Source organism: Aulostomus chinensis, chromosome 13 (assembly GCF_037954235.1).
Source record: "Aulostomus chinensis isolate RoL2024-O1b breed Wild chromosome 13, RoL_Achi_v1.0, whole genome shotgun sequence".
Taxonomy (NCBI): Eukaryota; Metazoa; Chordata; class Actinopteri; order Syngnathiformes; family Aulostomidae; genus Aulostomus; species Aulostomus chinensis.
The window spans coordinates 18,440,001-18,454,151 of NC_141332.1; the positions used below are offsets into that span (position 1 = coordinate 18,440,001).

Sequence of the window (14,151 nt, forward strand, 5' to 3'; positions counted from 1 at the left end):
TGAAACACTGATCTGAAAATCCTCGTACCTTTAAAGCCGCGAAGCTTTAAACAAACCACACTGGTCACCAGATGGCTGTCAACCTGTTCTGTTGGATGGAAAATGTGGGCCAAATATATGTGCTGTAGCCATCAAATAAAATATGAATGTGCTGAGATGAAAGAATGAGAATGTATTGATATTACATCTGAAAAGAATAATAACTCTGCCTGACACTGAGCTTAATAGGTTCCAAATTTTTTTGAAAAATCATCACTTTCTAGTTGAAAGTTAGACAAGAGGATCAAGACTAGATTTTACTGGATTGCTCCAAAACAAATAGCAGAAAGAGTTAGCTTAGCATAGCTTATAGCCTTGATCAGAAAGGTGCTGCTAGCCTTGGTATTGTTGCTGCCATATCTCTTTGGCTTCATTTCAATGCACCGAACAAATACTGTTCAAATGACTGATAATTTTCATGAATGTGCAATGTATTATGTCATCATTCTGCTGCTTATCCAGAAGTGGGTGGAGGTGGACTGAGTAAGGTAACCTAGACATCCCAGCTCCTCCTGGGGTACCCTGAGGTGTTCCCGGGCCAGATAAGACACAACCAGCGAGTTCTAGGTATACCCTGGGGCCTCCAACCTAGCTTGTGTTCCGATTTATTTCAAAACAACATCAAGCAATTAAAATTGGACAGGATCAGTACGATTCCAATCCCAGTGTATCACATGTGGTGTCGCTCTTTCACACACGAAGTACGCTTTAGCATCTGTTTCCAACACACAGGGTGATCGGTTGGACTTCTGCAGAGCTCTCTTTGTGTCTGAGTCAAACAGACCCCATGAGAGGTGTGTTGACAGTAAAGGCATGACCAAAAGCATGGAAAGGTACATATGGATAAGATTTAAAATACACTAAGCTACAAGTGAGGCAATATTCCGGCTTATTATTTCTCTCTTATGGTGCCAAGGTAATGCATGATGAGAAAAATTAGTGATAATTATAAACCCCAAGAAAGGCATTGTCATGCATGTGCATGATATTTTTTACGCAATCAAAATTTTACATTTTTCAAAAGTGCTCCAATAACACAATGCTTTTCCCACGACTCCAAATTGTTTCAATCCTGCAATGATCAGAGGGTGGCCATTTTTTTTTCCTCAGCCTATTGTTAAATGATACCTTAACACGGGCTCAAACTAATTTTTCTATGCATATCGTCTTTCATTCTTCCCCACGTGCTATAGTCATGCCAACTTTTATCACAGCAGGGATCATTGATCTCATGGTGTCTATTTCAGAAACACAGGAAATTCTATAAAAGTCTATCTGACTACCCTGCATGTTGACAACTGATGCTAAAAGGGAACAGAGCGCATTGAAAAATTAGGAGTTCTGACCGACCATGTTGATGAAAATGGAGTGAGACCATGTTGATTTTCACACATTTACACCTGGTACGATCAGATCTTGGTTTTGGGTTTACACTTTCACACTCAGGGTAAAAACTGAAAACCTGCATGTGAATCTGAGGATGAGGCAAACTGACGCTAGGATACATACCATTATTTTCTGTTGGCATTGTGAATTTCTTCAATTTCTTTTGGTTGATTGTAAGACAAAGAAAACAACCAAAGGAAATCTCATTGGGCTCTGGGAATTTGTTATAGTTATTGTATTTTTAAACATCTTATACTTAAATCAGGGAAATAATGAACAAAGAAAATAACTCTGTTGCAACCCTGCTCTGATGTCATCATGCAGATCTGTCATCACTGCCATCTCAATGCATTTACACCCGAACATGTTCTGGTACCATGTCTGGGTAAAGATTGGGGGCTACACTGTCTAGTTCTCATTTTCAAGAGCTTACAACCGACCATAATCCACAGTTAAAATTGCATTTGTTGACTCGAAAAATATATTATGCTCTTTGTTCAGTGTTGTTCAGACTTGAAGGTGCATTCAGTCTCACCATTCCTGCCTGCTGAGATACCCTAGTGAGCACATTCAGAACTCGGATTTGGCTGATTACATAATTGGACATTTTAATGGTGAATATTAATCCGCAATGGCCCATATTGGGTTTTGTAAGCAGGCTGATCAGGATCGGCAGGCTCTCGGTAAGCGGTGGCAGTCGAGCAACAATGACGCTCTGGCTTGGAAGAGCTCTTTATATTACACAAGTGGCCACACTCACACAGCGGAGCACCACTACCACGCCAAACCTCCACCTGATACATTCGACTACATACAGATAGAGAGTTTGTTGCTTCACCTGCACTTGTGTGTCAGCGAAGCAATCAAAAATCTCTTGGCGAGCAGCAACCACGGTCCGCCCGCATATCTACATTGCAGTGTGGGTAATTAGCTAGCTGAGCAGCAAAGCTACTGTGCAGCTCCGACTGAGCCTGCACCATGGCAACACACAGGCTCCTCACTGCTTCACTTCTTCTCTTTTTTTCCTTCTTTCCATTCCTCATCCCTACTGGCTTTTACCGCTCTCGTTGCATTCTTGTCTCCACACCTCTCATTTCATCTTTCTTTCCCTTCTCATTCATCCTCTTCTCTCTGCCCCTCTCGTCTCCTCATCTCTCCGCTCTTGCATCATCACAGCCCAAACCGACACTCACTGGTTCACATTCACAATGCTTTCCTCGACATTTTGAACAGGGGCATTTTCATGACATATGCCAATTTGCTGTTTCCCCCTGCGTTTCCATTTTTTTGTGTGCTAAACTAAGCTTACAGTCTCCTGGCTGTAGCTACGCATTTACCACAGGAACGTGAAAGTGGTATCCATCTTCTCATCGAGCGCCGGGGCAAGACAGCAAATGAGCGTTTCTCTTAAAATGTCAGACTAGTCCTTTAGTTTGTAGTGATCAGTTTAGGCAAAGCACTTGGCTAAGATTTAGGAGAGATGTTCAGCCAGAAATAACAAGCTCTTTCTATAGTCGACATCCTTGAAACCCTTTTGTAGCAAGTTCAATTCTTTTAAATTTTCTTAAAGGAATTAAAAGAATCTCTGCAATGCAATCTAAATATATAGTCACTGCAGCTTGTGGATACTGGATACAAACTATGTACGTATTCTTTCACTGCATGAACCTGAAATACTAAAATCAGCAGCCATTTCTGAATCTATTACAAACAGGTCAATAGTGCAGGAGGAAAAGGCTGGATTACTGCCTGCAAACCACATCCATTGATAAAATGCTTTGCTTGTTACAAAGCAGAGTACGGAAATCCAGCCTACCACAGACATGAGTGTTTATCATGCACATTAGTGTCACCGTGACTGAGGAGTGATTGTATAGCGAACAGTTTAGAGTGGACAGAGGATTCAACATGTTCTTTTATCACATGTCTCGTAAGATTTCTGGACAACGGCAAATGTGCAAGACGATGACAAGACCAGTTTTTTTTTTTGAATGACTCTTTTACATTTAGACTTTTGTACTTTCCAGACCCCAAGTAGCCTCATAATTATTAGTGACTGACCCCAGTTTGAAGTGACTTTGCTTATTCAAGGAACCATTAAATGGTATGGATGCAGCTGAGTATGTTTCTTTTTTTCCCCTGTTTGTCCAGTAAAAGCCTTCTCTTTAGAATTTCTTTTTCACCTTTCATGTTTGCCCCATGAAGTTTACTCGGTTTCCACGAAAAACATGTGAAAACGGTCATGAGCGGCAAGAAATTACCTGGGCACCAGCAGCAAATTTTTAAAAAGTCACAGACAGATGGCATCCTTTAAGTCAGAATGCACCTGCCCTTTATCAATATGTGCCGAGGAAACTGCAACTTAAAGTACGTGAACCACTTTGGTTGTGTATAAGGTGGAGCAGCTGTACTTTCCAAATGTTATCACAACAATTGGGTCAAACTGTAGCAGTGACACAAGTCATGTTGTGTGATGCTCAATACAGTCCATCTGCTGTTCTTACAGCTGAAAATGTAACAATGGAGCCGACAGCCAAGCCCTTGATGGGATGGTTCTCATCTTTAAAAACAGGTTGGGACAACTCCTAAGTTTTAGGATTACAATCACTGAAGAAGCTGTGGCGTACTGTCCTGTCACACATAGCAGTGGTGATCGCTGCTGTCCAGACAAGATGGACACAATAAACCTAAACCATGACCTTAAAAACATCCACACACATAGACACACACCAAGTCCATATTAGTAAAATTCATTGCAGCCTACATGAGAGAATTTAACACAATAAAGATGAATTCATGAGGAAGAATTAAAATTTGTAGTGAGAAAGCTGTGTGACACAGCAAAGACATATTAACAAAAACACACAAGCACACAGAGGGACACAAAAAAAGTAATAAATCTATAAAAGCAATTTTAGGGCAGAGCTGTACGATCAACAGTGTAATAAGACGTATGATATTAAGCTGGGATTGCTTGTATTGTTTATATCCATGACAAAGTGAGGGCACGTTCTCTCTTTATCCCTCTGTCTTGGGGATTGAGACGTGTGCTTCCTAACTTGGTGGGTAGATGAAGTAGATTCCCGCTAATAGAAAATAATGACTGATCATGAAGTGAGGGACACGTTTTAAGACAATCTACATTGCTCTGTATAGAGAACAGACAAATGTCACTTTGTCAGCTCACTGAGGGGAAAACAGGAAGTCCGCGGCAGCCAAACATATGCTGCCTCATGTATAATAGCGGCCAATACTAAACACCCTCTTAGTTGAAGAACATACAGACCGTACCAGGTTCTAAATGACTAAAGAAGCAGATATTAGCTCAAACATGATGATTGCGTCTCCTTATAAAGTAATCAATGTCTGCAACCAGTGGGAGGAGAGGAAGGGATCTCCCCAAATATGACAAGGGTGGAAATGTGACAAAACAATTTCGCAAAAAGATGTTTAACACGATTATGTTAAGCTGGATTAGGAATTGGTTATAGCTGGTTTTAAAACAAATCACCAATTCCATTTATGTTCCCACAAATCCCTGAGGAATACCAAGACAAACATACGGAGACAATATGGAGACATTAATGCGATAACTGATGATTTTGGGGAAAAAAATCAAATCAAAAGGGGAAGATTGTTAACTACAATCTGTTCTGGAACTCAATTTTAGGGACACAGAGATGTTCTAAATGTCATGTATACGCTGAAATTCAGGGCCAATATCATTATCAGTTTTTAAACCGTTAATTTGGTTGTTGCTGATACTGATGGTGCTTTTTGATGAGTTTTTCTTGTACTGAATAGTCATAAATATAATATTTTAAAGTCATATCAGAACTAGCCACTGCCATCTGTGAGTTTCATCTTAAGCTTGTATGTTGGGCTTTTTGGACCCTCTGCCCACCTACAATGTAGCTCTGGCAAGATTACGCAGCGATTACAGTCCAGAAATGCTAATTGCAAGTCGAGCTTCGTGTACTTCCAATGATGGTGGCGGAAGCGGAGGGAATAGTTTTGGAGAGAGATGTAGTTGCTTTTCCTGATAGATGCATGCTACTTACACCATAACCAATGGTGTCAATTTAACGCACAACTACAAATTCAGCTTTATTTGCAGATGGACTGATGTATCAGCTATATATATCAATACATCTCTGGATGTCATGTGATCCAGAGCTTCATTTAAGTCTGTATGAATCCAAATAGTTTTATCATTTGGTTCCTTGTCACTGCATCAATACTGATTTATAAAATTGTTACCCTGTAGGCTTTAAACAAAATGTCACCTGACAAATGTGTACAACACAGCACGATCAAATGATTTTAAACTAATCAAAGTGAAGGGAAGATCTGGAGCTGCATCATCATCGTCATCATCATCATCATCATCCTCCTCTCTGAATACTGCCTTTGATTTGTAGCATGTATGAAATAAAATACCAAAGAGCGGAGGAGGAGAAGGGCAGTGGAAGACAGGAGGAAGATGACAGAAATGAACACACACACACACACACACACACACACACACACACACAAACAACACACAAACACACACACACGAGAGGCCAGACCAAATGGCTGAAGGGCTGCTTGGATAATGCATTAGACAGAGATGGCACTCAAAGCAGCTACACATAAAATGCAGAACTTCACCAAATGTCTTACACACACACACACACACACACACACACACACACACACACACACACACACACACACACACACACACACACACACACACACACGTTCCCTTAAAATGGACGGCCCAACAACAAATAGCTATGAAATGAGATCAGATCCCATTCACATTGTTGCAGGGCAGGATTCGAAGTACCTGCGTCAGTCAAAACTACAATGAGTGAAAATTGTATAAATAAACAGAAACAGAGCTTCATCTTTGTCATGTATATTTACATGATGTCAGGAAAACAGTCACAAGAATGATAAATGCAGTTAAGTGTTCCAATAAAATGAAATAATTCCTGAACAACTGGATCAAGAATTATATAATTCCATCCAAACTCATTTGTTTCTCTTAAAGAAATATCGACTTGATTGCATGACATTAATTTGCATGATTAAATTCCAATGGTGAGCAGCAGTCGGGCCTTATCATTGAAAAGCAGGAATAACTATTTGATAGAAATTAATTTCATGAATGCAAATAGACACTTTTTTCTTTTAGCTGTAGACATTTTTACTTGTCAGAGCAGAAAAAGTATGAACAAGATCTGTTCACCTTGAAGTTAAACCGAGGAACCGTGAGTTTAGGAAAACGTACTGGATTCATCGTCAGTCACTGTTAATTGCACTCGTGCTTTTCTTGCTTTGACCTGGTAAAATGTCTGCTGATTAAATGGTCTTCTCCTTACAAATTAAACACTTTTTTACTCACATATTAAAATGTGTACATTTAATGTTTAGATTTATAAATTAAGATGTTCGATTTGTCACAAATTTCTGAAATATTTAAAATATCAGATGAAAATTAGTTTCAGTGGATGTTACCAGACTTCCCATGAACATACGGGACCAATATGATGAACATCGATTGAACTTTCTGACATGTGACTTCCTGAACAAAGCAGATATCATCTATACTGATGGAATATATTTCCATATGGCCAATGGTAAATTAATGTTAAATGAAATTCAAAAATTTCCTGCAGATCTTTTTAAATACGCAGACCAGGAATGGAATTAAACAATGCCATTAGAGCCTCTGTAAGTCTGTGTGTGAAACACCTCTGCGGGCCGGTGCTGACTCATGTATGTAGCTAAACACTCGTTGAAAAACTCAACAAAAGTGACAAGAAACTATTGGTGGTTCAAAACTATTATAGATTTTATGTGTATTATACTGAATGTATCAAGACAACAGGAGGAAGATTAAAATGGGAGAGTCAGAAACCAGGGAGGCCTCTGAATAAAATATATACTTAAAAAGAGAATTAGAAAGGTTGAAGTAGCGAGATAAACAACCATCCGGGATCTAATGAGAGACGGCTCAGTAACATTAACAGATACTTTGTTCTCCGGCTGTTCTTTGGTGCTGCAGCTGCTCAGGATTTTGTGTACCAACCATACTGTAAAGTGTTACCAAAATAACAACTGATATAATGGCTGAATAAAAGCAATAAAAGCACAAGCACTGTTGAAAGCACCCACACACCCCCACAGAAATGAAGAGGAGTCAGAAAGCTTAGGGACGAGCTCTCCGCTCATATTGATTGTGATATATTCCATGGTAGCATGTGGGTGATAGAGCTGATGTACCTCACTGAGAAACGCTGGCCCTTTCTTGCTAAAACAAACCTAGCAAGCATGGCAAAAAGAATCTCATATCTGCACATCCAGCTCATCACACGCTCTCATGTGATTCTTTTAATTAACAGAAACGGTGGCATATTATTTAATCTGCCCTCCATAAAAGGCCCTCGCATTTCCCTGCGACAGAAAATCTGATGCTTCCATCGCTGAATCAGGAGTCTACTCTGCCCCGCACAGCGCAGTCACATTTCTAGGCCAGTCGCTACTGTGATCAGCAAAAAACCCTAAATAACAAAGCAGGCAAGCAAACAAACAAACAGGGTTGCCCTCCCTTCTCCTCTCTTCTCTCCTGTTCTCCTCTGGCTGGCAGCAAGAGCCAGTGAGGGAAACAGGGGAGCTGATATGGGGCTGAGCCCTGGCAGGGCCTCTGACAACGACCATATGGATCACAGGGGCATGACAGCCGTGGTATCCAGCAGGACACACACCTCCACGCTCAGGATGTGCACACCATCGCACCTGTAACACTCAACAAAAGCTGATTTGAACACCTCACATCGCTGCAATAATGAGTAAATCACTTGAGCAGAAAACTGCGTTGGCACACAACGCATTCCTCTGAATCCTGCATGTTAATACAACAAAAGCAGCCGCGGTGTGTGAGTGTAAGGGTAAAGAACAACAGTGTGGGGTGTAATGTGGGAGTTAAACACAGCTCAGGTCGTGGGGTCACAGCTCCGACAGCTCCACATCACAGTTCTTCAGCTCTCATAATGGTGGCTCGGTAATCACAGTCTTCCGAGCTCGCTGACGTCAACGTCTGACTTTTCTCAGGCGCTTGGTCACCCCCCGCCCCCCACAGCGTATTAAAAGCAAACCTTTGTCAAAGTGCACATAAATATTGCACCACATCTCGTTTCCCTTGTTTCGTAGTGCATTTCCCCGTGATTCACCATCCTCCCTTTACCCCCCAAATTCTCCTGGGTCTGGAACACTTTGTTTTTAGGTAAAGGTCTGTGTCAGGCATGGGTGTGTGTGTATATACTGTGTGTGTTTGTGTGTGTATGGGAGAGAGACAGGCCGGCACAGAGGGGTGGATATGATGTAGGAGGTTTGACAGTAGATGAGTGAAATTTAATTATGCGCTCTGAATTTATAGATTAGTCAAATGAAACGCTGCTGTCTGAAGTTTGCACCAATCTGAAAGGCTAGAATTGTATAAATACAGTTATTCAAATGTTATTCTATTATTATTGAAAAATACTGTAACTCAAATGTAGTGTTTTATGAAGTACATTTTCATAAAGCCATGAGAAAAAAGACAAAACTATTTTCTTGACTTAGCCAACAGATTTAAAAGTCTGAAAACCGCATCAGATTTTTTTTTCTAAAGTTATAACGATATAAATGGTGGCATAAAAATAGCATCGTAAATTTTTTTCTACACATTGAGATTCAGTCTGAGAGCGGCTTAACAGCAACAACAACTCCTATAGATGTAATATATAATATCCTGAAGTGGTAATATCACAACGTCTTTTTGTTCCCGCAGATATTGGTCATTTATATACACACACACACACACACACACACATATATATATATACATATATACACACACACATAAATATATACATATATACACACACACATATATATATACATATAGAGAGAGAGTGAGAGACATAGATACAGATATTTATAAAGATCAGCAGAATTGGCCTTATGAGTCTCCTACCTTTTCAAATTCACAATGCTTTTAATGCATACGTCATACAAACTTGTGTTTATACAAATTTAATGTAGTGACATCACTAAATATCAACAAAAGTTCCATATCATGGATCCCTACTAAATCCTGAGAATCATTAAATACTAAACTAGAGGATTTACACTGTCATCAGATCTAACTCAGATTAATTCCTAAATTGTTCCTGTCCTAAAAGTTATTATTCTGCCATATCAGATAATACATCAAGTGCTATGAGTTACCCTGACAGAAATCCTCCTTACAAAGGTAATAATATCTGAAAGTAAGTTGTATAACCTACAGTACTTAGTTATTGAATTTATATGTAACATCATCTAATGTGTTACGTGTAACAGATATTTTAAACTATTTTTTTAGTTTAGGCTGTGATTGAATGCTTTCTATCTTTGTAAAACCTGGAAGCTCTTCAAACCTGGAAAACGTCATTGAGTTTTGGAAAGAGATGTTTTAGAGAAGCAGGCGTAAAGAGTTTCAGCTTGTTTCTGCTGGTGTGAGTGGGATGGAGGCATGTGGGCGAGGGGGGGTATGTGGGCGAGGGGGGGGGGGCATGTGGGGGCTTCGTCCTCAGATGACATGACAAACTGACGCCAGGGCAATGCTCAAGCAGAAGAGTGATGACATGAACGAAATGCCATTTGGACAGCTAGACAATAAATGAATGCAGCTTTTCACTAATTTTGTCCTGGATGATTTTCATTGATAAATTATCAGAGTGAACATGTGTATGATATTGAGTTTGCTGTTCTTCAGAAAAAAGATTTTAACAACTGCCAATAAAACAACAAATCACCTGATGTCAGCCATCTTGGACCACTGCAAGAAATCAGTTATTCAAACCATTAACATGGATGACACATTGATATCTGATCACTCAAACCACATTCTGAAGTGGTTGTGACTGTGTGTCCACTTTCTTTTAGCTGTGTGTGCACACACGTGACCCTGACCACACGCCTGCTACACCGCCACACGCCAGCAGTGTCATTTATTATTTATTACACATCATCTGAAAATGTATAAAAGCTCATAATTCTGAGCTCCCCTGAGGAACAAAGAGTGAGGGCTGTGCAATAAAGTCAATACAGCAATATATCGCAATATTCCGGCCCCCAATATCGATAAATTAAAAAGACAAGATCTTCCTCTCCTGTTGATGTCGCTGCACAGCTATTTGCCTCCTGTTGCCTCTGTGATAGACTGCCATGACAGACAACATTAGAGCAGCACCTGCAGCTCTGAAAGCCAACTTTTGGGTGCACTTCGGTTTTAAAGACAAAGCATATAGTTAGTGAGTTTTAATTAAATTCTGTAGAAAATCGCAATATGTATCGCATCATATCTAAATACATTGTGGTAAGATTATGACCCATGTACCAATGTCAGTCTTATGCGTCATTCAGTACTCTCACATTGATGAGACATCGGATTCATAATTTAGCAGGAAGATTTCCAATGGGGGGCTTGCTTGTCAATCTCATTTCCAGTCTCTGTCCAGAGACAATGGTATGGGATCCACTGGCCCATCATTACAAGTCCGTGGTCAACAAGTGCGAGTACGTAGGCACAGATTATGAATCCAAATTATAAACAGCATGCACAGCTTTGCCTCCTGAAAGCACTGAATTACACATGGCCCTCTCAGAGAGCATGATCCAGTCTGTAGCAGTAGGAGTTTGTCTTCAGCAAACCTAAGCACCTGAAATACAATGTTACGTTCTGCCTGGTTAACAACAACTATGCAAATGTTGTAGGTGTTTATTTGCATTATAGAGCCGGGACGTAGGATCTGATCACAAGTGTCTCTTGAGGCCTGTCCACCTGTGATTGGATCACCAAAGATGCACATCAATGCCAGATATGAACAGGGCAAGCCACTCAACCAGTATAACATTAAACCAGCACCAAAAAACAGTTGGCAGCAAACTGAGGGGAAGCCATCGGCCAGCTCTTCCACACCTGCTCTTATCTGCAAGGTAACAATTTAATGACAATTAAAAAAGAGCCTGATCACCCCGTCACATATTATGTGAAAAATCTAAATGTAAAATTGAAAATCTAAACCTCTAAATGGGATCATTATTTCTACATTTCTCCTTTCATTGGCTGGGAAAGACGAGAAAACCTTATTTCTGATCATCATTGTGGTTTCCTCACATATTAAGGGAGCCTTCCTTCTATTTCTCCTGTTATTGTAATGAAACATCCGTCCACGACTGCCCCGTTTACTTTGACCATCATCACAAGGAGAACCCAAACCTGTGGAAGTTTTCTATCACACAAAATACATCAGCTACATTTCTCTTGCTTGACAGAGCATTTAAAAAAGAAAAAGAAAAAAAAAAACCAACCACGCAATAATCACGTGTCACAACAGAGTGACTGCATGTCCTGACAGGAGCTGCACTCGCTGGTGTAATGAAACTGTCAGCACACTTCATACCAGGATTTTTTTTAAAGAAAATCTATAGATATGCAGTTTCATTTAAATCACATATTGCTTGCCTGGACGAGCTCATAGATAAATCTCTCTCGTTCTGATGAGAACATTTCAGGTTGTAGATGGAGCCTTTCAAGATCATAGTAGGGGGTCCAGCTCAAGACATTTGGACATGGAGCACATGTAAATCCATTATTACCCCGGGTTGCTGTTACAGGAATGACAAATCAAATCTGTCCGCACAAAATCTCATCAGACATATGTACCACGTGATGACACCGATAAATCAATGCAACTGTGGAAGTCACACAGACGCACGACACAAACATCCACCTACAACACACACACACACACACACACACATACACACATGCTCATGCACAAACATATCTGATCAAGGCCTGAAGGCTTTTGAGGAGTAATCACCTATGGGAGTATTCAACATGGAGCGCCCACTGTGCCTGTGCATTAATCTAAAAGTGTCACTACAGAGTTCTGTAATAAACAATAGGCCTGGCAAGGCATTTTGGACAAAATCTTGATGGTAATAAATAAAGTAAAATCCAATTAATGTTTAAAGATAATCATAGCCACAGAGCTGGAGAACACACAAAGACAGATTGGAACCCGCAGGGGGAGAGGGAGGCTGAAGCTCCCAGTAGACTGAGGTCTCTACTTTTCTCAGATTTAAATTCAGAAGCTCTTGTTTTAAAGAACGTTATTATAGTCCCAACTGGAATCATCCATAATTAACCAAGCAGGCTCTTGACAAATGTCGTTTTGTAAATAGATGGCAGAGGGAAAATGAGTATGTCATAGACATGGCTCTGATGAATCCACGAGACGTACACCAAGTGTTCATGGCTGCAGGACCCACTTAAAATGTCAAGCTATAAAAATGATTCTGTGTTATTGCTTTTTTTAGTAAACCACTATAAGATAACAGGCGCATGTGGTTGGGCGTGTGTGATTTCTGCCCTGCTCTCCGGCTGTGTATAGGTAGTGGGGGGAGGGGTCGTGTGTGTGTGTGTCTGTGTGTGTGTGTGTGTTTTCTTACATTTTCTACCAAAGTATGAGCAACGGTGATGAGGAGAGCTCTGAGTGGGGAGTGGGGGCGGGGATGTGTGCATCTTCATCCATGCTATGGGAAGAGGAACACATACTGGCCATGCCTATTTTAAGAGATGGAGGGACAGATGCTTGTCCAGAGTGTCAGGGCCTCTCTTTCTTTCTCTCTCTGACAGCACCACCAACTGCCTCCTCTTACATAACCCCCTCCCCCTCTCCAGGCCTGCTTTTATTGGCTTATTTCTCTCTTTTTCAACCTTAGCATTTTCACCCCACTGACTGCTGCTTTTTTTTTTTGCCCCACTGTCGTCTCTCTAATTCCGTCTCTTTTCATTCTGCTGGTGCATGTAGATGCTCCCGGGCTGAAGCCATGAGCACCAGGTTGGATTTTTTTTTACCTCTTTACATTTTTTGTTGTGGTACACAATTGTATGACACTGGGTCATTTAGACAGAACAGGACCACTGGATACTATCAGCATTGGTTTCTCTATCACTTGAGCAGTTTCTATATGACAAGACCCCTATGTGAATCATGATGTGGTTGAAAAACCTGTTTCAACAGCAGACATTAATTTGTTTCACCGTATGTTGAATATTGGATGCTGGAAATGAGCGTTTGGGAGTAAAATAGAATCAGAGAATAATTGCTTACATAATCACGCTGCGTAAATGTGTGAAACATGAAATGAAAGCCTGGCCTGAACGCAGCTGATAAGAAATACAATAGATTTTCAGTGAAGCAAGCTCTTTTCGTCCCCTCAAACCTAAAATGACTGTAGTAACATCATCCAGGTTGCGGCTCATATGTGGGCTCAGCTCAGGGGAGATCTCTTCCCCTCTGCCACTGCAAACTCAGCCTCCATTTTACCCCTGTGCTTCTTTTCACTTTCTTCCACCTATTGCCTGATGTTCATCGCTCAGAACGCCATCAGACATGAAGCGAGTATGCACAAACAACGCAGCTGCTTCTCTCGCTGCATACACGAGCCTACATAGACACATACTCATGCATAGCAAGAACCATTCCTTGAATCTCATGCTCAACAAGCAACCCTTCCCCCACCTCTGCTCACTCTCACACTCATACATGCACCTTTTTTAATTAAAGACTCTTCTCCTGAAGCTCTCATGGCCCTTTCTCAACTGTAATTTATGAATACATGTAAATAAAATCAGAT

At 40.6% G+C, this 14,151-nt stretch overlaps 1 protein-coding gene across 5 annotated transcripts in view; it reads right to left on the reverse strand.

Annotated features, from left to right (window-relative positions):
* Positions 1–14,151, reverse strand: part of dlg3 (discs, large homolog 3 (Drosophila)) — a 79,309-nt gene that overhangs the window by 44,067 nt on the left and 21,091 nt on the right. The gene's annotated exons all lie outside the window — the stretch shown is intronic.